The sequence below is a fragment of the Myotis daubentonii genome, chromosome X (assembly GCF_963259705.1).
Source record: "Myotis daubentonii chromosome X, mMyoDau2.1, whole genome shotgun sequence".
Classification (NCBI taxonomy): domain Eukaryota; kingdom Metazoa; phylum Chordata; class Mammalia; order Chiroptera; family Vespertilionidae; genus Myotis; species Myotis daubentonii.
Window position 1 is genome coordinate 126,801,879 of NC_081861.1, and position 23,534 is coordinate 126,825,412.

Consider the following 23,534-nt stretch of genomic DNA (forward strand, 5'->3'; position numbering starts at 1 on the left):
TTCATAGGTCGACATACAACCACTTGCCATGCTGGCTGGGCCACATGACACATTTGATCAATGGGAGGTAGCTACAATGATGAGAATGTTGATATTATTAAGGCACACCCTACCCTAGGCACCAAGCTCCTTCGGGACTCCTGATTTTTCACCCTTGCACTCCCATTGCTTGGCACCATGCCTGGCATAATGTAGGCCCTCAACATCTGTGTCTTTACAGATGAACTGAGAAATAGAACATCAGGGTCGACACTCCAAAGACCCCAAGAGAGACCGAGTTCTCTGAGATGAGATCAGGTGTTGGGGGAGGGAGATGAGGGTGGCCACCATCCCTTGTGACTTCCCACTCTGTTCCCCATCATATTTCTGATCTCCAGGGTGCCAGGCAGTCCACAGCCCATTCAGAAGGTCTTTAAGAGTTCATTGGTAGAATTTTCTGGAGGATTATTTAAGAAAAGTAAGTTAGCCCTAGCCAGTTTGGCTCAGTGAATAGAACATCAGCCTGCAGACCAAAGGGTCCCAGGTTTGATTCTGGTCAAGGGCACATACCTTGGTTGCAGGCTCCTCCCCGGCCCGGTCCCTAGTCGGGGCTCATGCAGGAGGCAACCAGGCGATGTGTTTGTCTCACCTCAATGTTTCTCTCTGTCTTTCCCTCTCTCTTTCACTCTCCCTAAAAATCAATAGAAAATTATCCTTGGGTGAGGATTAACCAAAAAAAAAAAAAAAAAAAAAAGGAAAAGAAAGAAAGAAAAAAAACCCCCCACATAATTTATAAAAAAGGCTTTCCTCAAGACATTTCAAGTCAGTACTCCAAGTGCCGGTCATAATCTTCATTTGTATCCCTGCTGGCCTTTCTAGAACTAGCATGTAGAACAGAAAAGGATGACAAGTCAGTCCCTGCCATTACTCTGCAGACTCTCCTCACCCACAGACTCTCAGTGCCCTAAGACACGTCCACCCACCCCCAAAGGGTTCCTCCAGTTTAAGAAAACCTGACTTGGAGGGAAGATTGGAAGGCTGAAGCTCCATCATTCAGCCCTGAAAAGATACCACGCCAGCCTTTCTTAAGAGAACCTCCACTTGAGCCTTTTTACAAAGCCCTCATTTATCCACATAAAATGCTATCCAGCCCACCCCACTTCCTTTTTCCCTCTCATTTCTGGCAAAGAATGGCACATTACAGGGGAGGGAGACTTGATCGTTGCAATGCATTACCTAAGTGTCCCAAGTAGTGACACAATCAAAAGTGCTACCAAAGCAAATAATAGAGGGTGTTTTGGTCCCAAAAGCAATGCCCTGGCTTCTTGTTTGAGTGCACCATTTAGTTTGAAGATGCAACTAAATTCTCAACTGTCTGTGCTAGTTAAATATCTATTTTCGCACAAGATTGATTCCTTTCTTCTGCAGTCTCTAGAGGAGCAGTTCACAGAATGATTAGGTGCAGGGCCTTTTGTTGGCCAGCCTGGATCCTTATTTTTTTTTTCAATTAGCAATAATAGCACCTCGGATAAACCTCATTGGCTCTGATACTGCCACTGCGCAAAGTTTGGATCCTTATCTTGATTATTCCATTTGGTTGCAGGTAACCTTTGGCAAATGATCTAATCTTTCTACATTTCTTCATCTGTGAAGGAAGTATCATAACAGCACCACTTTCTTTTTCTTAAATAAATTTTATTAATTTTTTACAGAGGGTTAGAAACATCGATGAGAGAGAAACATCGATCAGCTGCCTCCTGCACACCTACTACTGAGGATATGCCCGCAACCAAGGTACATGCCCTTGACTGGAATCAAACCTGAGACCTTTCAGTCCACAGGATGATGCTCTATCCACAGAGCCAAACCGGCCAGGGCAACAGCACCACTTTCATACAGTTATCCTGAGGTTTAAACAAATTAATGGAAGTCGAGTACTTAGAACAGTGAACAGTGCCTGGCACATAGATAGCCCCGTGGAAGTATTTGTTATTACTGATGAGTTAAGACTGATATTTAACTGGTACTTTCCTCTGCCCAGTCCAAATGGTGGGTACCTGGGGATTTAGAGGTCAACTCCAATTTCAGTAACCATTTCCCTACAGTAGAGCTAAAAGATTTCCAAAGCCCACGGAAGGTTCACCGATCTTAAAATGTCTTTGATACAACTCAACAGTCAGAGATAGTCCCAGAAGCTGACGGCAGTGGGACTGGATGTGAGCCACCATTTTGCACTGCATGGCAGCACCATGCTTCTCACTGACCGGACCCTTAGGGTTCTGCCCTCGCCTGAAACACTTCCTTTCTCCAGTGGGAGGCCCATAATGGAGCATTCAAGACCCAGCTCAAATGCCACCGCAGCCCAGACAGAGCTGATCCCTCATTTGCTTGTTCTGTTCCCACAGCACAGCAGTCAGCTGTATAGTGAAGAACTTCCCCCTTTGCATTAGTGGCAGCATGCTAATGCCCTCAAACTTGACCTGTATTTCTCGCCAGCCAATACGCCTTCCTTAATGGGACTAAAACCCAGAAAGTTTGAGGGAGCAACCCAAGGTCAGGTGCTTGATAGTAAAATGAAGGCTTAGGGACCAGGACCATGATGCCCCAGTTCCTAGGCCAGGGCCCTTTTCTCTGTCCTTATGTCCCACTTCCATTATGGAATGTCCACTAGGGGCCACAGTACTTGTAAAGTACTGTGAGCTCTTGATATATGTCATTTCTAAGCCTCCCAACCCAGAAAAGGTGTTTTTTTCCTGTTTAAAGACATAGAGACTAAGGCCAAGCGACCTGCTCAAGGCCACAGGGCAGTCTGAAGCAGAGCAAGGCTTAGAACGTGGGTCAGTCTGACTCCAAAGTCAGGAGAATTTCTAATCTATCATGTTGCCGCTCCGTACTGAACATGAGAACAGGGGGCAAAAAGGACTGAATGGTTCATTTAAAACACACTCATCCTACATGCAGACAATTGTTGTTTTAAGGAAAGAGTAGAAGAAAGAGAGAGATTACATGTTGGCATGCAAAGGCAAAACAATATTTTTTTTTCCTGTTCCTGGATACCATTGCAGCTTCTTCAAAGCAAGTGAATTTATGCATGTTGACACAGCTCTTATTTTAAACTCTTCTTTGGCTCAGCGTCTTCCTCTTGGCATCACCAGTTCCATGACTCCCCTCCTCCAGTCTCTGAGAATCTGCCTAAATTAATTATGCAGCAGTTACTGTTAAGATTCACACCACACATGATAATTCAGTCCTTCCCACTAACCCATAGTTCCTTCTGGTTTTAGGGCCGATTACCTAGCATGTCAGCATGTTAATCATAAGGGTCTTCGACTTTAAGGAAATATGAATATTGATATTTTAAACATATGTTCATTGGGGAGCACCTTTCTAGTTGCTAGATAGATGCTGCCCAATTTATGATTCATTTAATAAAGCCAATTAGATTTTCAAAAATATAATAAAAATATGTTCATTGCATCAGGAAGTTTGTCCTTTAATAATCTGAAATCACATTTTTTTCTAAATTATTTACAAATATGTAGTTTTCTCATTTTTGCCTGAAATAGATAGTAGATACTAGTATATTTTAATCTGAGTATACCTATTGACATAAAAGCTCCATAAGTGAAAATGAATGTATGTTATTTTTAAAAATATATATTTTTATTGATTTCAGAGAGGATGGGAGAGGGAGAGATAGATAGAAACATCAATGATGAGAGAAAATCATTGATCGGCTGCCTCCTGCACCCCCCACACTGGGGATCAAGCCTGCAACCTCCTGGTTCATAGGTCAATGCTCAACCACTGAGCCACATCGGCCATGCAAATGTATGTTATTTTAAACTTGCTTCCTTAAAAAACACCAGGTTATTGCACTTTGGCTGTTTGCAACTAATGAAAAATCATTTAGAGACTTCCCATTAACATGCTTGTGCAAAAAAGAAAAATGCACTGCAATGCAAGATGCCTGCCAAATGGGAAAAATAAAGCTAAAGAAAGTTCCGTTGTTGTACAACTAGTAAGATCTCAAATCGGTCCAAACCGACATCATGTGCCCCTACTATGATGTATTGAGAAGGACCCAACATCGCTTCTGTGGTCTTCTTGCCAAAAATGTACAACCTGAACCTAATCCTGAAGAAACATCAGACAAACTCAAACTAAAGGACCTTCCACAAAATGAATGGCCTATATTCTTCAAAAAAAAATGTCAAAGTCAAGAAATAGAAAGAAAAGCTGAGGAACCATTTCAGATGAAAAGAAACTAAGGAGAGCCCCAGCCAGTTTGGCTCAGTGGATAGAGCCTTGGCCCACGGACTGAAGGGTCACAGGTTTGATTCCTGTCAAGGCTATGTACCTTGGTTGCAGGCTTGAGGCAACAAATCAATGTTTCTCTCTCTCTCTCTCTGGCTCTCCCCTCCACTCTCTCTAAAAATCAATAGAAAAATAAAAATTATTTTTTTAAAAAGAAACTAAGGAGATTTTACAAGTACATCATAATGTGTGATTCTGGATTGGATCCTGGACCAGGAAAGAAAAATTGCCATAGGAGTCATTATGGGGACAATCGACAACAGTGGAACAAGGACTCTTGAGTAAACAATAACTTGTAGCAACGTTAAAGTTCCTGACTTTGGTCAGTGTACTGTGATAATATAAGAGAATGTCCCTGTTCTTAAGAATTACACGCCAAAGCATTTGGGGTGAAGGGACATAATGTCTCCAACTAATCCATGCTTTGGGGAAAATTATATATGCATGGGTAAATTAAATAAGAGAGAGTGACTAACAAGGCTACAGGACAAAATGTCAACAATAGTTGAATCTGGGTAAAGGGTGTACAAGTGTTCCTTGTACACTATTTGAAACTTTTATGTGTGTGCATTTAAAATTAATATTGAACAAGAGCAGTGAGCCTGGCTGGTGTGGCTCAGTGGTTGAGCGTTGACCTATGAACCAGGTCACAGTTTGATTCCCAGTCGGGACACATGCCTGGGTTGTAGGCTCGATCCCCAGTGTGGGGCCTGCAGGAGGCAGCCGATCAATGATTCTTTCTCATCGTTGATGTTTCTAACTCTCTCTTCCTCTCTGAAATAAATAAATTTAAAAGGAGCAGCGAATGTATAGAAAACGTAAGATGTTAAAAAGGAGGAAGAAAAGCCATGCTTCTGAGGTGTGTATGACACAATGGAGTCTAAGACATGTTTAAATGTCTTGGTAACAGGCAAGCTTGACTTCAGGGAAACAGTCAGCCTTTGAAAGTGCAGAGCAGAGGAAAACAGGAAGGTTGCCTTTTTGATACTTTCAGCTCTTTGTTCACAGGCTTAATAAAAAACCCGGAGGTTAATGCGTTATCCAGCCCCATCACTCACTACCAGGCCTCCAGGTAGCAGCTCACCTTTCCTAACAACTTTGACACCCGAATGCAATGCCTGTCTCATCCACAGTTTCGGTTTCTTTGTGGGAGATTTGGCCAACACCCTATCTCAGTTCCTTAAACTATTTAGCTCCAATAATTCTGGATGCTTGTGGCAGGCTGGGGGCAGGAGGCAGTTCATGTAAAAGTCACGGCCACTCAGAATATGTGTAGCGTGCCCATTCTTGGATCATATCAAAGTATACCCTTCGCCCTTTAAATAGTCCTTCAGTCTGAGGACCACTCTATTTCCTCCTCACTTTATCACTCACCTCATTTCTGTCCTCTCCTCATAGTTGGTTATCACATCCTCAAGCCCTCAAACCCTCATCCTTTGTCCCTGCAAACTCCCAACCCTGGATCAATTCAGACTTTTGCCTCCCCACCAAATCTTTCTTAAATACATTTGGTCATTTCCCGGAACCCCTATTCTATTACCTAAATTTGGGCCTTTATTCATTCTGTCCTCCACAGTAATAACTGGCTCCCTGCAATTCATGCCCCACAGGCTTCAATAGTCATCTTTCCAGAATACAATTCTAATGATATAACAACTCCCCTGCTACAGCTCTTCAGTGCCAATTGCCTACAGAATGAAGTTCAAATGCTATGTATGGCTTAAACACTTCTCACAATCTGACCTGAGTCTTCTTTTTCTCATGCAACTCCTATTCCTCCAAAGACACAGGTTCTAACCCTGCTAAGTTTCTGCAAGGCTCAGACACATCATGGTTTTCACTACCCAATGATGTTAAGAAAATTACCCAAAATTTGGAATTAAGATTATTTATTAAATAATAAAAGGATTACTCCATGCTCTTTCTTTGTTGTGCTGGAATATTCTCAAATAAGTACTCCTATGAAACCTAATACAGAGCAGTGCTGTCCAATAGAGCCACATATAGTAGCCACATTAAAAAATGAAATAAAAGCCCTGACCGGTTTGGCTCAGTGGATAGAGCATTGGCCTGCGGACTGAAGAGTTCCGGGTTCGAGTCTAGTCAAGGGCATATATTAGTACCTTGGTTGCGGGCACATCCCCAGTATGGGGTGTGCAGGTGGCAGCTGATGGATGTTTCTAATTCTCTATCCCTCTCCCTTCCTCTCTGTAAAAAATCAACAAAATATATTTTAAAAAATGAAATAAAAACAAGCTGGAGAAATTGAGGTTAATAATGTATATTATTTTACCCAATATATTCAGAGTATTATCCTTTCAATATGTAAAAAAATTATTAATGAGATATTTTAGATTCTCTTTTTTATCCTAAGTCTTTGAAATCCAGTATGTATTTTTACCCTTATAGCATATCTTTGGATGTTATATTTTAATGAAAAGTATTTAATCTCTATTTAGATTTCATAAAATTTACAACTGAAAAAAGTAAGATTACATACCCAAGTTGTCTTAATATACCTAAAAGTTTCCCATAACTGAACTAAGTACCAAAAAATCATTTTCCTGTAATGTTTACATCCACACTGACAAAACTAACTTTAAAAGAATTGATTTTGAAGCAAATCATGTCAGTTTCAAAACCACATTTGTACAAGTTAAATTCACTCATTTATGTCAACTCAGTATTCTTTTTTAAAAAATATATATATTTTATTGATTTTTTACAGCGAGGAAGGGAGAGGGATAGAGAGTTAGAAACATCGATGAGAGAGGAACATCGATCAGCTGCCTCCTGCACACCCCCCACTGGTGATATTCCCGCAACCAAGGTACATGCCCTTGACTGGAATCGAACCTGGGACCCTTCGGTCCGCAGGCCGATGCTCTATCCACTGAGCCAAACCGGTCAGGGCTCAACTCAGTATTCTTAATGTTAAATTCAAAGAAGCATTGTGTTATTTGAAAAACAATTCTAGATTCATCAATATAAACAAAGCATTCTTCAAAGTTTACTTACAATTTTTACAGCCAATATACCTAATGTTGTCTATTATAATTACAATCTTCTGCATATTGTTTCATGTTAGAAAAATGTATAAAATCAATATATTTTTAAACATATATTTCTTTATTGATTTCAGAGAAGAAGGGAGAGGGAGAGAGAGATAGAAACACCAATGATGAGAGAGAATCATTGATCAGCTGCCTCCTGCACACCCCCTACTGGGGATCGAGTCCACAACCAGGCATGTGCCCTTGGCTGGAATTGAACCTGGGACCCTTCAGTTCTCATCCACTGAGCCAAACCGGCTAGGGCTAAAATCAATATTATTGATTTAAATCATGCAACGTTTCAATTTCAACATAAACTCTTATACCTATCTAGCTAAATCATAAATATGCTTTTCCTTTCCGTAGAGCTTCACATCTATCTTATTCATATGTAGTGTGCTATCCATAAGAAAACATGTAAATCACATTGCCAGTTTTTTAAATTAATGGATATTTGGCAAACACTCCTTTTGTTATTGTTAACTGCACAGTAAAACTTTGTAAAACTTTTTGTTTGGCAACAAACAAAAGATCATTACATTCATTGTCTACTTCTTTCAACAGTTCCATAAATTGGTGATGAGTCATAAAACTTGTACGTATATGTTGAACAGTTTTAACAATCGTTTCCATGATGCTTTTCAGAAAACTGAGCACAAATATTTTCAGTGTGTATCATAAGTAATATGAAGTCACCAGAAAAACATCAGTCTCTTGTTTTAAAATTTCAACAGATCCAAAATCTTGACTTAACAGCTGGAGCACCATCCATCATGATAATTTTTTTTATATCCAACTAAGGTTCTTCTTTGACAGATGTAAAATAATTAAAAATATCTATGCTATTGCCCTAGCCAGTTTGGCTCAGTGGATAGAGCGTTGGCCTGCCGACTGAAGGGTCCCAGGTCCAATTCTGGTCAAGGGCATATGCCTGGGTTATAGGCTCGATCCCCAGTAGGGGGCATGCAGGAAGCAGCCAATCAATGATTCTCTCATCATTGATGTTTCTATCTCTCCCTCTCTCTTCCTCTCTGAAATCAATAAAAAAAAATATTTAAAAAAATCTATGCTATTGTTTTTGGGGGCTATGAATTGGCATTTATTTGTAAGCATGGCAGTCCTTTCAAACAAAATATACCCAAAATACTAACTAGACAGTGTCCTATATCACATGAATCATCCAAATTTAAGAAAAGTACTTGCAATTTTTCCAATTTTAAATCAATTAATCTTAGGTACTGTTAGAAAGGTTTGGTATTGTACAGGCAATTATTTTGTGTTTTAATTGAAGATCTTTCTCTTTTTTTGTAAAATATAGTTTTTAGTATTTTCCTTATAATTTTTAAGTAAAATTTCAATAAATGAAATAATTTCATTTACTATTGCCATCTAAAACTGGTTTTCTTTTATGTGCAGGAATTCAAGCCCTTTTCAAAAGATTTTTAAATTAATTTTTGGAGAGAGGAAGAGAGAGAGAGAGAGAGAGAGAGAGAGAGAGAGCGCAAAACATGGCTATGCTGCATATTTTCCACTGGGCTGACAGGTGGGGGCGGGGCAGCGTTTTGGTGCACAGAAAACACCCAACCAACTGAGCCACACAGGCTAGGGCTCAAGCCATTTTAAAGCTGGCCAAAGTTCCAAGTTCAGAACTTATCATTTTTTTTAAACAATTTTCATTGGGCATTCAATTTTGAATGCAGGTATCTAATTTTACTATTCTCATCAAATTCACTCTGTATTTGCTGAAAATCTTCCGTAATATTGTTCACTTTATTATCTTTAAATGATTTTTACACATAACTTTTTTTTGGTCTGCTGCAGCAAATTATATGAACTTTACAACATACTTCTTCCAATGACTTTGTTCCCCCCCTCTCCTGCTTCTGTGTACTATTAATATCTACATCTCCACTCAATTCTGCCTCAGTTGTATGCCTTCTATTTTTTTTTTAATTAAATCTTTATTGTTCAGATTATTACATTTGTTCCTTTTTTTTTCCCCCCCATAACTCCCCTCCTCCCAGTTCCCGCCCCACCCTCCGCCCTCACTCCCCACCCACTGTCCTCATCCATAGGTGCACGATTTTTGTCCAGTCTCTTCCCACATCTCCCACACCCCTTTCCCCCCCAAGAATAGTCAGTCCATTCCCTTTCTATGACCCTGATTCTATTATAATCAACAGTTCATTCTGTTCATCAGATTATTTATTCACTTGATTCTTAGATTCACTTGTTGATAGATGCATATTTGTTGTTCATAATTTGTATCTTTACCTTTTTCTTCCTCTTCCTCTTCTTAAAGGATACCTTTCAGCATTTCATATAATCCTGGTTTGGTGGTGATGAACTCCTTTAGCTTTTCCTTATCTGTGAAGCTCTTTATCTGACCTTCAATTCTGAATGATAGCTTTGCTGGATAAAGTAATCTTGGTTGTAGGTTCTTGGTATTCATCACTTTGAATATTTCTTGCCACTCCCTTCTGGCCTGCAAAGTTTCTGTTGAGAAATCAGCTGACAGTCGTATGGGTATTCCCTTGTAGGTAACTGAGTTACTTTCTCTTGCTGTTTTTAAGATTCTCTCTTTATCTTTTGCTCTTGGCATTTTAATTATGATGTGTCTTGGTGTGGTCCTCTTTGGATTCCTTTTGTTTGGGGTTCTCCGCGCTTCTTGGACCTGTAAGTCCATTTCTTTCACCAGGTGGGGGAAGTTTTCTGTCATTATTTCTTCAAATAGGTTTTCAATATCTTGCTCTCTCTCATCTTCTGGCACCCCTATAATTCTGATGTTGGTACGCTTGAAGCTGTCCCAGAGGCTCCTTACACTATCCTCGCATTTTTGGATTCTTTTTTCATTTTGCTTTTCCGGTTGGATGTTTTTTGCTTCCTCGCAATTCAAATCATTGACTTGATTCTTGCGCTCCTCTGGTCTGCTGTCGGGCGTCTGTTTAATATTCGTTATTTCAGACCGTGTGTGCTTAATTTCTAGTTGGTTCCCCAATATAAGATCGAGGGTCTTATTAGTTTTCGTGTAGATCTCATTAAGTTTATCGGCAGCTTCTAAACAGTTCTTGAGAGACCTTAAAAGTGTGGTTCTGAACTCTATTTCTTCCATTGACAATTTTGTCCTGTTTCTTTGTCTCCGCATTTTGTTATGCTTCCTTGGTGCACCCCCTAGTGGTCTTTGTTCGCAGTCTTATAGATAAATCTTGATTGTTGTAGCTAATTCCAGGGAGGGTTTGACCTCCAGGCCAAGTGGCTATGAGAATCAGCTGTGTCAGCGGTGAGAGAACTTCTGTCCTCTAGGGAGGTGCTAATCTAGCCTTTGCCTGAGGCTATCGGGCAAATGCCTCTGTGCAGGGCTTGGGCGGGGCGGGTCGCACAGGATCAACAGGGTGGGCCAGAGAGAGCAGTTATGGCGGCTCTCAGTCCTGTCCCCAGGGGCTCTGCCTCTCTGAGTTCCAGCACCCGCTGCAAAGCTCGGAGAGAAAGCTGCACTCGCTCTGACCGAAGCCAGACAGTTCCGCTTCTCCCGTTTGAGCCTGGGTCCCTAAAGACTCGCCTGTATCTGGAGCTCAGAGTTTGCGACTCCCTCCCGATTGAAAACAACAACCGCGCCCTCCGCCGCCAGCCCGCTCCGCGCACTCCGCACCTCAGAATTTGACTTCAGCACTGCGCCTCCTCTGAGTGTCCGTATGCGTTTCTCTTTCCTCCTAGTTGTAGGACTTCCACTCAGCCAGCGTTCCTGTGGTTCTGCGTGATGTCCGTTCCGTGTTTTAGTTTCACTTTTGAAGTAGTTGTTCAAAGCAGCCAACTCCGGCGTTAACCTATGCCGCCATCTTGGTTCATCATAGTCTATGCCTTCTATTTTAATTGAAAAATTAGTCCCTACTTATTTTTTATTTTAAAATTATTTAATTATATTATGATTTCAAGTATAAGAAGTATTTCCATTTAGTTACCAGTTATGATTTATATGGGTATGACGGTAAATGGTGCTGTCTGAATAAAATGTTCAAATAAACATAAACACATTTATTTTTATCCTCACCCTAGGATATTTTTCTTTTTAAAAAAATATATATTTTATTGATTTCAGAGAGGAAGGGAGAAGGAGAGATAGAAACATCAATGATGAGAATCATTGATCAGCTGCCTCCTGCACACCCCCTACTGGGGATTGAGCCTGCAACCCGGGCATGTGCCCTGACCAGGAATCGAACTGCGACCTCCTGGTTCATAGGTCAATGCTCAACCACTGAGCCATGCTGGCCGGGCAAGATATTTTTCCATTGATTTTAGAGAGAGTGGAAGAGAGAGGGAAAGACAGAGAGAAACAACTATGTGAGAGAAACACATCGATTAATTGCCTCCTGAACAAGCCCGTTCGGGCCTGGGCTGGGGAGGAGCCTGCCACCAAGGTATGTGCCCTTGACCAGAATCAAACCCAGGATATTTTGGTCCATAAGGGAATGCTCTATCAACTGAGCAAAACCGGCTAGGGCTAAACGCATTTTAATGCTAAAAATTTGAATTGACTCAATCCATTAACACTAACTAGAGAAATAATGAGTTTATGTCTAATACTGGAGATGACTCACACAGTTGACACACATAGTATAGTACAGTACAGCAATATCTATGAGATGCAACAGTTAAAGTGAAATGTAGTTCTACCTAAACAATAAGGTTGAATTTAATGGGAAAATAGTTTACACTACTTCAATTTTCAATTAAAATTAAAATTGAAATGAAATGAAATAAAATTAAAAGTTCAGTTAGTCACACTAGCCTTTCAAGTGCTCAGTAGCCACATGTGGCTAGTGGCTGTTGTACTGGATAGTGCAGGTCTAAAGAAATTTAGCTTGAACTTACTAATTACTATTGATTAGGCCCAGACTACGAAGTTACATATTTACACGTTAACTTGATAAGATTGTGAGTGATATTTTTTGTCCTGTAGAAATGCAAATGATTTCTACCTGAAAAGGCTAACACTGATAGTTGCATTTGTATTTAACTTTGTAGCTTAATCAGCAATTGCATTCCATCTTACTATCCTTCTATATAGTGCTGCCCTTAAATTTGATGTCATAGGAGAACATTGGATGATGTAGAGAGATATTCACAAAGTATTATTATGTGAGAAAAAGCAGGTCACAAAAGAAAATATACAGATTGGTCCCATTTTCATATATTTATAAGTATGTATGTTCTAGAAAAATAGGAAGGAGATAAACAATGATACTTACCATTGCCTATGGGTGGACTTACATATGATTGTTAAATAATATCCTTTTTTGATTGTCTTTATTTTTTAAAACTAAGAAAACTCTCATAAATATTTTGTAATTTTTTCTCTCTCCATAATATACACATATTTTATAATTTTTACTTGGGTTAACTTCATGAGGCTTTTCTCACCTCCCTTTTCTCTGTTCCTTTAAAACTCAGTGCCTTGCTCTGAAACAGTTTAGCAACACTGGGGGTCCCAGGTACTTGTCACATTACTCAAGTACTTCCTTTAAAAAATGATGATGATGGTGATGATATTAACATATATGTATAGAAGACTGGAATCCTCTACTTGAAATATCATTTCTTTTCTATAACCTGAAATAATCATGTCTTTTCTGTACCTATGCTGTGTTCTTTCACCTGCTTACTGAGATTCTGTCTCTTTTTTTTGGCACTTTCCTGTGAATAATTTATTTTAAAATATTTCTTTATTGGTTTCAGAGAGGAAGGGAGAAGGAGAGAGAGACAGAAACATCAATGATGAGAGAGAATCATCGATCGGCTGCCTCCTGCACACCCCCACTGGGGATTGAGCCCGCAACCCAGGCATGTGCCCTTGGCCGGAATCGAACCTGGGACCCCTCAGTCCGCAGGCTGACTCTCTATCCACTGAGCCAAGCCGGCCAGGGCCTGTGAATAATATTTTGATGTGTCTAAATTGTGAATAAACTGACAACGCCTCTTTCTTTCCAATCTAGGCCTGGCATAAAGGCTCCCTCAAAGAAGGGTGGTGAGAAAGAAGTGGGCCATTCTGCCATCAATGAGGCAGTGACCAGATAATACACCATGAACATTCACAAGGGCATCCATAGAGAGGGTTTCAAGAAGCGGCCCCTTGGGCACTCAAAAAGATCTGGACATTTGCCATAGAGAAGATGGGCACTCTAGATGTGGGCATTGATACCAAGCTCAACAAAGCTGCCTGGGCCAAGGGAATAAGGGATGTCCCATACCACATCCAGGTGCAGTTGTCCAGAAAATGTAATGAGGATGAAGGTTCACCAAATAAGCTCTATGTGTTGGTCACCTACGTACCTGTCACCACTTTCAAAAACCTACAAACGGTTTGTGTAGATGAGAACTAACTGTTGATTGTCAAATAAAGTCATTAAACCTGCAAAAAACACAGACAATGCCTTATAAATAGGACAACGAGGACAATAAACTCAGCGCATATTTATTTCTATCTGTGCCTGCCACCCACCCTGAGTTTTAGAATTCATTGTTTATCCTTCTCTTTCCCCTCTAGCCTGTGAGCCCTTGAAGCTGGAGATGTTTTATTAACATCTGTGGTTCACTGCCTAGGACAGTGATGGCGAACCTTTTGAGCTCGGCGTGTCAGCATTTTGAAAAACCGTAACTTAACTCTGGTGCCGTGTCACATATAGAAATTTTTTGATCTTTGCAACCATAGTCAAACAAAGACTTATATTTTTGATATTTATTTTATATATTTAAATGCCATTTAACAAAGAAAAATCAACCAAAAAAATGAGTTCGCGTGTCACCTCTGACATGCGTGTCATAGGTTCGCCATCACTGGCCTAAGATAAGACCTGGCATATGACAGGAAGAGTGGGCATGCTATAACTATGTGAGGATTGAATGAAAGAATGGGAATCCCATGTATTCTTTTTTTTCCATGCATGTACACACTTAGGCCCCTACTATGTGGCATTCATCCTAGAACAGTGGTCGGTAAACCGCGGCTCATGAGCCACATGCGGCTCTTTGGCCCCTTGAGTGTGGCTCTTCCACAAAATACCACGTGCAGGCACGCACGTACAGTGCGATTGAAACTTCATGGCCCATGCGCAGAAGTCGGTTTTCGACCTGGGCAAGTCTATTTTGAAGAAGTGGCGTTAGAAGAAGTGGGGGTACGTTCGCTGAGGTTGACCCCTCAGATTGAGGACGTTTTTGGCAAAGGCCAGTTTAGGAGTACCCTAATTAAGTTAATACCAATGTACCTACCTATATAGTTTAAGTTTAAAAAATTTGGCTCTCAAAAGAAATTTCAATCGTACTGTTGATATTTGGCTCTGTTGACTAATGAGTTTGCTGACCACTGTCCTAGAACATCTATAAGTCTGGGATATAAGAGGACCATGATTTAATTGAATATGATGAAAGCAGAATTTAAAAGACATGAAACCAAGAAGACAACATAGACCTGACTAGTTTTATATAATGGGACATTCATCCTAGCTACGAAACAATCGCATTACTGTGAAATTGAGAAGCAGTGTCCTTAATAGACTTCTTTCTCAGTGGGCACCGGATCCTAACTTCATCCACAAAGCTTAAAATAAAAAGACTGCTCTTTGCTTTTTTCTTTTTCCAAATCTCACAATTTGAAGATCAGAATCACAAGTTGGCAAACCTACAGAGTTCGCAGCATTCTGTTTTAAGCAAAGATGCTGTGAAACTACAAATAGGATCAAGTGTTTTCATCACAGCTGGATTTCCAGCTTCTCTCCCATCTATGGAGCCCACCCGCTGGGCAATCAGCCAATAGGTGCTCACCTTCTCTCTGTATTCTTGTGGCATGAAGGCAGGTACTTCAACAGAGAAAATGTAACTCGGAAGCAGGGTTCCTCTATTGTTGTTGCTATGGTGGGCTTAAGCTCATGTAGCAAGAGTCACTAAAGAAAGAAGATGAGACACCCCACAGATTACTTATTCATTATAACGGAGCGACCTGATAGATAAAACCTTAAGCAAATGATCCAACTTTTCATCACTGATAATGGGACAAACTGACATCAAGTGCCTTGTGATGCGATATCATGGTGTCTGGTTTATCCATTGCTGCATGATAAACCACCGTAGAATTCAGTGGTTTAAAATAACAATTGAGAGGACCTTAAAAATTAAATACAAACACATTAACTGAAGTGTTTTTTCAAATAACATAATCACATTGGGGAGGCGGCATTAATCCAAGTAATTTGATACCCAGAATTTGGACTGCATACCGTTTGGCTAAAGCATTCTAATACTAAATATTGAACTATAGTAAGAAAGCTTGTTTTGCATAGGCATGAGTTTGCAAGCCTGAAACTACTTTCTATGCATTCTAGGATTAAGCAAATAAGTAAATAAATTGTGAATAATGGAGTCCAGGTTTTCCACTGTTGGAGAAGGTAGTTAGAATTATGGAAAGAAGGCAGAATAGTTTGAACACTTCTGGGTCCTGGCCAGGTAGTTCAGTTGGTTGGAGAATCGTCCAGATATGCTAAGGTTGCAAGTTCAATCCCCAGTCAGGACACAGACAAGAATAAACCAATGAATGCATAAGTTGAACAAGAAATTTATGTTTTTTTCTATCTCTCTCTCAAATAAATAAAAAGCATCAAAAAATAAATTTAAAAAATAAAAATTTGTTTAAAAAAGAAGATAAAATGTTACCTGCAACTTATTTTCAAATGGTTCAGGAAATATAAGAATAAACTTAAAATACGTGTGTGTGTGTGTGTGTGTGTGTGTGTGTGTGTGTGTGTGTGTGTTTGGAGAGACAGAAGCAACTGTGGTAAAATTGTCAATCTTGATGAATGGTATAGAGCTTTTAATGTGCTATTCTTTGAACTTTTCTGTGGTTTAAAAAATTTTCAAAATAAAGAATTGGAGATAAAAACAGAAGAAGAGCATTTCTTTTTTAAAAATACATTTTTAATGATTTCAGAGAGGAAGGGAGAGGGAGAGAGAGATAGAAACACCAGTGATGAGAGAGAATCGATTAGCTGCCTTCTGCATGCCCCTTACTGGGGGATCAAGCCTGCAAGCCAGGCATGTGCCCTTGATCAGAATTGAAGCTGGGACGCTTCAGTACACAGGTCAATGCTCTATCCACTGAGCAAAACTAGCTAGGGCAAGAAGAGCATTTCTTGGAAACATTTTCCTCCTAAATCCTGTAGTTATTTATTTATTTTTAAATATATTTTTATTGATTTCAGAGAGGAAGGGAGAGGGAGAGAGAGAGAGAGAGAAACATCAATGATGGGAGAGAATCATTGATAGGCTGCCTTCTGCATGCCCCTTACTGGGGATCAAGCCCACAACCCAGGCATGTGCCCTTGACCAGAATCGAACCCAGGACTCTTCAGTCTGCAGGCCAATGCTCTATCCACTGAGCCAAACCAGCTATAGCCACATTGTAGTTATTTATATGATCCCCACATATATCATAGAATCTGAGAATCCTCAGAGTTCATCCAGCCTAGTGTTTATTAAACTAGTAGGGGCCCAGTGCACAAATTCATGCACCTTGAAAGTAACTCTGGGCCATGAGGCTGTGGTAGGCACAGGGGCGGGTCTTGGTGCCCCCACCTGGCCCCTCCCACCACGGACCCCGGTTCTCTGTCTGCTGGCCGTCCTGCTCCCACCAGCCCTGCTTGCACCTGCTGAAGGCGTGGAGCGATTGGAGCCGGTGCCAGTAGTGGGTGTGAGTGGGGCCAGCACCATCAGCGGGTGCAAGTGGCAGCTGCTGCCCCAATCACTTCTCAGGAGCAGGGGGAGGTGGAGAAGCTTTCAGGAGTGATCGGGGCTGGCAGCCACCACTCGCACCCACTGATAGCACTGAGTGATCGGGACAGGTGCCAGGCACCAGCAGTGGGTGCGAGCAGGGGCGGCGCCAGAAGCAGGTGCAAGCGCTGGGGTGGGACTGCAGCACACAGGTGCAAAGATTTTTCAGTAACCACCAGAGGCTTGCCCCCAATGACAGGGACCAGCCTTGGTCTGGCACCCCTGTTCGCCTGCTCCACCATCCCGCCATAGGCAATGCCCTCCATGTTCCATGCATGCCCCCTGGTGGTCAGCACACATCATAGCTACTGGTTGTTTCCCTGTTCAGTTTATTTGCATATTAGCCTTTTATATAGTTTGGATTGTAACTCAGTCCTTGGCCATAACTAGCAGGGCACTGGCCAGCATTTCTTTGAGTGGAATGGAATGGCAGAGGACAAAATAATGTCAGTGGATTCCATCACTTAAGAGAAGTCCATTTTGGGGAAAGTTGTTTGAATCACATATATGTGTATGCATGCCTTCTGCATGCCCCTTAATTGGTAAATTCCAATTAAAAAATCTATTTCTTACCATGGCTCATGCTCAAAATGGTTGAAAAGATTCAACTACCCAAGACTTCCAGATGATACCAGTTTAATTCAAGGCTGGGCATTCTGTTCTTCAAAAGGGCATTTTCAGATACTTCTTTTAATATATATTGTTATTACTTTATTATTATTATTATTATTATCATTATTATTATTATTATTAAAATGACCCAAATTTCAGAGATGTAATAGCACATGGATGGAGAGGCACAAGAAGGGAAGCATTATATACTCAAGAAGTATACTCCATATAATAATCTAATACATGACCAAGGCGGCATCATAAATTAACCATCGAGACATGAATTCAAGTTGTTTTGCCATATTTAGTCAATTATTTGGTTTAACAAATCTTTTAGAGCCTGACTCCACACCCTACAAAATGTATTCTTTTAAAAAGTCAAATTAAAAATAACCAGAATACAATTCAGGTGAATTTGTATCCCAAACCAATAGTCAACATTATTCTTTTTTATTTTAAAAAAAATATATTTTATTGATTTTTTACAGAGAAGAAGGGAGAGAGATAGAAACATCAATGAGCAAGAAGCATTGATCAGCTGCCTCCTGCACGCCTCCTACTGGGGATGTGCCCGCAGCCAAGGTACATGCCCTTGACCGGAATCGAACCTGGGACCCTTGAGTCCACAGGCCGACGCTTTATCCACTGAGCCAAACCAGTTAGGGCTTCTTTTTTAAATTGAGATATAATTGACATATAGAATTGCATTACTTTCAGGTATACAACTATATATATAAAATATGGATACTTCCTATTGTTGCCACTTATTCAAAAATTAATCATGTTGTCTTTTTTCTTGTTCTCGGTAAGGTGCATGATAATTTACTGAGATACTAATTTAGGTTTTATTCTTATACTAGAGGCCCAGTGCATGCACGGGGGGGGGGGGTTCCCCTCAACTCAGTCTGTGCCCTTTCGCAGTCCCCCTTGGGGGATGTCTGCCTGCTAGCTTAGTCCCTTAGCGCTGCTTTAGAGGTGGGAGAGGCTCCCGCTGCTTCTGCTGCGCTTGCTAGCCATGAGCCTGGCTTCTGACTGAATGGTGCTCTCCCTGTGGGAGCACACTGACCATCAGGGGGCAGCTCCTGCATTGAGTGTCTGCCCCATGGTGGTCAGTGCATGTCATAGCAACTGGTAGTTCCACCGTTTGGTCGATTTGCATATTAGGGCTTTATTATATAGGATCTCTCCTCCCCAAGGCCCTTTGCACCAAGCAGGACTTAGGGACCAGGGACACTGTGCAGAAAGCAGAAATGTTTTTAAAACAGTTCTTTAGTACTCTAGAAGAGAATTTCTTTAAAATTTCTTAGCCCCTTTGAGTAGCTTGGCCATCTTTGTTGTTCAGAATGTAAACTGGTTCAGGAGGACTCCTACTATCAGCTCTGAGTTCCCCAGTGTCTTTTCTGCTACAATTAAAGATTATAGTCAAGCTGGGCCAGCATGCCTCAGTGTTTGAGCATTGAACTATGAACCAGGAGGTCACAGGTTTGACTCCCAGCCAGGGCACATGCTCAATCCCCAGTGGGGGGCGTGCAGGAGGTAGCCTATCAATGATTCTCTCTCATCATTGATGTTTCTGTCTTTCTCTTCCTCTCCCTTCCTCTCTGAAATCAATTTTTTTTAAAAAAGAATATAGTCAAGTGCCCTACACACAAAAAAGCAACCTCCCTTTTCTAATTCTTTGTTTTTAAGCCCAAGCTCCTTGAGGAAAGTATGCTGAGTTGAGAGATGACAATTTTATAGACTCCATCAATGGTTTCCTTTGAAATCATTTTACATAATTCAGATAAAAGATTCTTCACCATTAAAATAAAGAGATTAGACTAAGCCAGGGATTCTCAACCTGGGTTTAGGAGATCAGTGAACTTGAAAACCATTTCCTCTCCACTTTCACTGATCTCTAACAGAAGTGTTTCCTTCATTGCAAATATAAGTATCAAACTCTGGTCATGTTAGCAGGACCTATGCCTTGTCACTAATAGAAATCACAAATACTTTCATATCACATGACAATTATTGCTATCTTAAAATATAATTCATACTCATTGCCACTTAAAAAGCATGGTAGTTATTAGACTGCTGCTAGATCTTATTATTTAATAGATCAAATAGAGAAGTACATGTAGCACACATTTAATACCTTGGTAACCATGTTTTCATATAATTGATTTCCTTTGTATTCTTATTTATGATGTTTTATACATTCAAAAACAACATTTTGAAAAGCCAAACTGAAAGGGCCCCTGGGCCCTTAAAAAAATGTGTTGAGCTCTTGGACTGAACACTATGAAGTTGTCAGCGCTCACACTGGTGTGTACACACTATTTCTTTCCATCCCTCTGGCAAAATAGCTCACAGCTTAGATAATTAATTATCTCTGTGACAAGACATTTTGATCATTTTTTATCTGCCCTCAAGTACCACCACCTAGTCCACAAGCTGAAACAGCCAAACCTTTAAACTCAACCTTTCAAACAAACCCTTCTTTAGAAATCATTCTTTAATACTTTCACTGCAAAATGTAAGAAAAAGCCCCCGAAACAGAACCAGGAAGCCCATCTTATTCCAGCTCTGCTGTCTAATCCTGGGAAAGTCATTTAACTTCTCTGAACCTCATCTGTAAACACAGTTAGATGATCTTTAAAATCTCAAAGTTCCCTTCTTGGTTGTAAAATTCTATACTTCTGAAATTTTCTGCCCTTCTGCTGGGTGTGTCATTTATTAGTATTTTAATTCACTCATTCAGTTATCAGATACTGAGGTGGGAATAACTAAGCAACTAAGGTAGAAGGTTCTGGGAAAGTTTTCCAATGAGTCATATTGGAATGGTTTTGAAGGCTGAGTAGCAGTTCACTAAGTAAGGAGAGGACAAGGACATTCCAGGCAGAGAGCACTGCCAAGGCCCAGTGGGCTCAGGGCCCACAGCACACTGAGGGGCTTGATATAGGTTCAGAGGGGACTGGATATATACTGAGTTTAAGCTCTTTGGCTTATAGGAAACGGGAGGAAGTGGCATGGTCAAGTTTGTGTTTTGAAAAAACAGTCCTGAGAGCAATGTAAAGTGTAAGGGAAACCAGAGAGCTCAGTGAAAAAGGAACATAATGCAACATTTAAGATAAGAGATAATGAAGCCCTAGTTGGTTTGGCTCAGTGGATAGAGCATCAGCCTGTGGACTGAAGGGTCCCAGGTTCGATTCCAGTCAAGGGCACATGCCTGGGTTGTGGGCTTGATCCCCATTAGGGGATGTGCAGGAGGCAGCCAATCAATGATTCTCTCTCATCATTGATGTTTCTATCTCTCTTTCCCTTCTCTTCCTCTCTGAAGTCACTAAAGATATATTTTTTAAAAAAAGAGATAATGGAGACATGAGCCAAGGTACTGGCAATGGGAATATAGAAATGAATGGAAAGAACGGCAGGAGACGGCCTTTAAGAGAAATTGGGCGTGGTGACGAAGGAAGAATCATTGGGGACCCTAGTTTAGGATAACTGAGTGAAGGGTTATATTGAAGGGTGTGGAGTTCTTAATAAGAACAGGCAATACAAGAAAAAGAAAAGGCTCTCTGGGGAAGAAAGCTAAGCTTTGAAATGTTGAGTTTGAGGAGCTTGCTTGACCTACAGAGAGAAATTCTGGCCAGCTCTTAGAAATATGGGCCTGGAATTCTGGAGAAGGGTATGCCTGGAGATATAGAATTATAAACATCACACGAGGTAACTGAAGCCATTTCATCGGCTTCCCCATTACCACCATCTACCTGGTCCTTCTGCATTGCTTCATCTTACCCAGCTCCTCAAATCCTGACCGCTAACCTTGCTATTAAGGCTTACAACAACTGCTTCCTCCTCACTGCCACCTTCCCAACTCTCCTTTGTGTTACTCCATAACACATCTATGCATTAGGGTACAGGCAAAATTGTTGTTGCAAAGGAACCCCAAAGTACAATAGTTTATATATGATTGGAGTTTCTTTCTTCCTTATATAATAGTCCAGGGCCTGCAGGGCAGCTCTGTTCCATGAGGACATATAGTAACCTTGGCTGATGGGCAGCTCTGCCATCCTCAGCATCACTGTTAGGGCCCAAGGAATTGTCCCAATTATTGCCATTTCCAAGCTGGTGGGGGAAAAATCAAGGCAAGCCGCTTCATCTTTAGGGAGATAAATACACATCAATTCTATTAACATCCCTTTGGTCCAAACTTGATCATAAGACCACACCTACCTTCAAGGGAGATTTACCCAGTATCTGGCTGGAGTCTCTTTGAGTCTGTTTTGTTGTTTATTTTCCCTAGTGGCTCTTGCTTATGGTTTTCTGTTTCTCATTAAGACTTTGTGTGCTGGACATTATACATGAAAAAATATTTGTAGAAATAATTCAATGCCTAGGTTGATGTAATCTTCCTCTAAAGATGTTCTTTGGTTTTTTTCCAGGATTACTTTAGTTCAAGATCAAGATTTGAAACTTTCTAAAGGAGCCATTTCTAGTTCACCCTTACTCCTAATAGGTATGTGCATATGAAACTTGGAATGGTTTACTGGGTCTCCACCCTTATCATGCCTTGATTTGACTCTTGTCTCCCTAATCCCAGGAGGTTGCTAAAAAGACAGCTCACCCTGTCAATTATCTCTTCCGGACTAGCTAATGACTCCAAGGCAAAACGGTCTAGTGTGCCAGGCTCATCCCCTGTGGATTTCCATTCTGGATCTCATCCTAGTAATTTATCAGATTTTTTGTTAGCTTTTGATACTGCACTTTTAAAAAGATGTTTAATACATTATGTTCAGCAGAAAGGTTGATCTGAACTAGCTAGTGTGCCATTACTAAATTGGAAGTGTTACTTCTTTATAGTTCCTAGAACAATGTTTCTCAAGATTAGGTTCATGGACCGTGTGCACCAACGTCACATGTCACGTTCGCTAAACATTGAGATTCCAGGGCTTCCATCTCAGACTTCACTCAGAAACCATGGCACTAAACCGCAGAAATATGTACTTTTGATAGGTTCTCAGCCTATAATTATGAAGATTTACATTTGAGAAATTTTGCCCCAAAGCCTACATCAGAATTCTTAGCAATAGGTATTAAAGGGAATTTGATTTGAATCTTGTCCAAAGGGCAGATGAAAACAGAACATATGCCTCAGTCAGAATTTGGTCAGTGTTTAAATCTGTCTCCTCTCTGTTTGAAAACAAAAATCCTCCTTAAGAGAAGATTATCCTAACAAACAAAACTCCTATCTAAAGCCAAAGTCTAGCCCTGTCACATTCACCTGTCTCAGGAGTAGCATTTGTTTTGATCAGTCATGGATGGCAGGTACTTCATGTGCCTGTTATTCACTAAAGAAAGATTTGATAAAGAAGTTAGGTTTGCCCTAACCGGTTTGGCTCAGTGGATAGCGCGTCGGCCTGCAGACTGAAAGGTCCCAGGTTCGGTTCCAGTCAAGGGCATGTACCTTGGTTATGGGCACATCCCCAGTTGGGGGTGTGCAGGAGGCAGCTGATCGATGTTTCTCTCTCATCGATGTTTCTAACTCTCTATCCTTCTCCCTTCCTCTCTGTAAAAAATCAATAAAATATATTTTAAAAAAGCACAAGAAGTTAGGTTACCCAAAGGTATCTTGACCCCAAATGCACCGGTAAATCCAATTATGAAATATTAAAAAAAGAATATGTGAAGCTGTATCTTTTATAAAATGCTGGTAATTATAGATAGTAAGGTTTCCTCCCAATATTATTATTTGGCAAAATAAAAATGCTAACA

General features: G+C 40.6%; 1 long non-coding RNA gene, 1 other non-coding gene and 1 pseudogene across 2 annotated transcripts in view; 1 reads left to right on the plus strand and 2 right to left on the minus strand.

Moving 5' to 3' along the window:
* Positions 1-1,401: 1,401 nt before the first annotated feature.
* LOC132225308 (U4 spliceosomal RNA) lies at positions 1,402-1,547 on the minus strand. Its single transcript, XR_009450836.1, has one exon. It is a non-coding gene; the product is annotated as a U4 spliceosomal RNA (small nuclear RNA).
* Positions 1,548-1,715: 168 nt separating this feature from the next.
* LOC132224207 (uncharacterized) overlaps positions 1,716-23,534 on the minus strand; it is a 34,771-nt gene continuing 12,952 nt past the window's right edge. The window contains exons 4-5 of the long non-coding RNA XR_009450624.1: positions 15,168-15,286; positions 1,716-3,171 (exon numbers count right to left, since the gene is read on the minus strand). This is a non-coding gene — a long non-coding RNA (uncharacterized LOC132224207). The remainder of the gene's footprint in view (positions 3,172-15,167; positions 15,287-23,534) is intronic.
* On the plus strand, positions 8,858-13,881 carry LOC132224672 (large ribosomal subunit protein eL31-like; annotated as a pseudogene).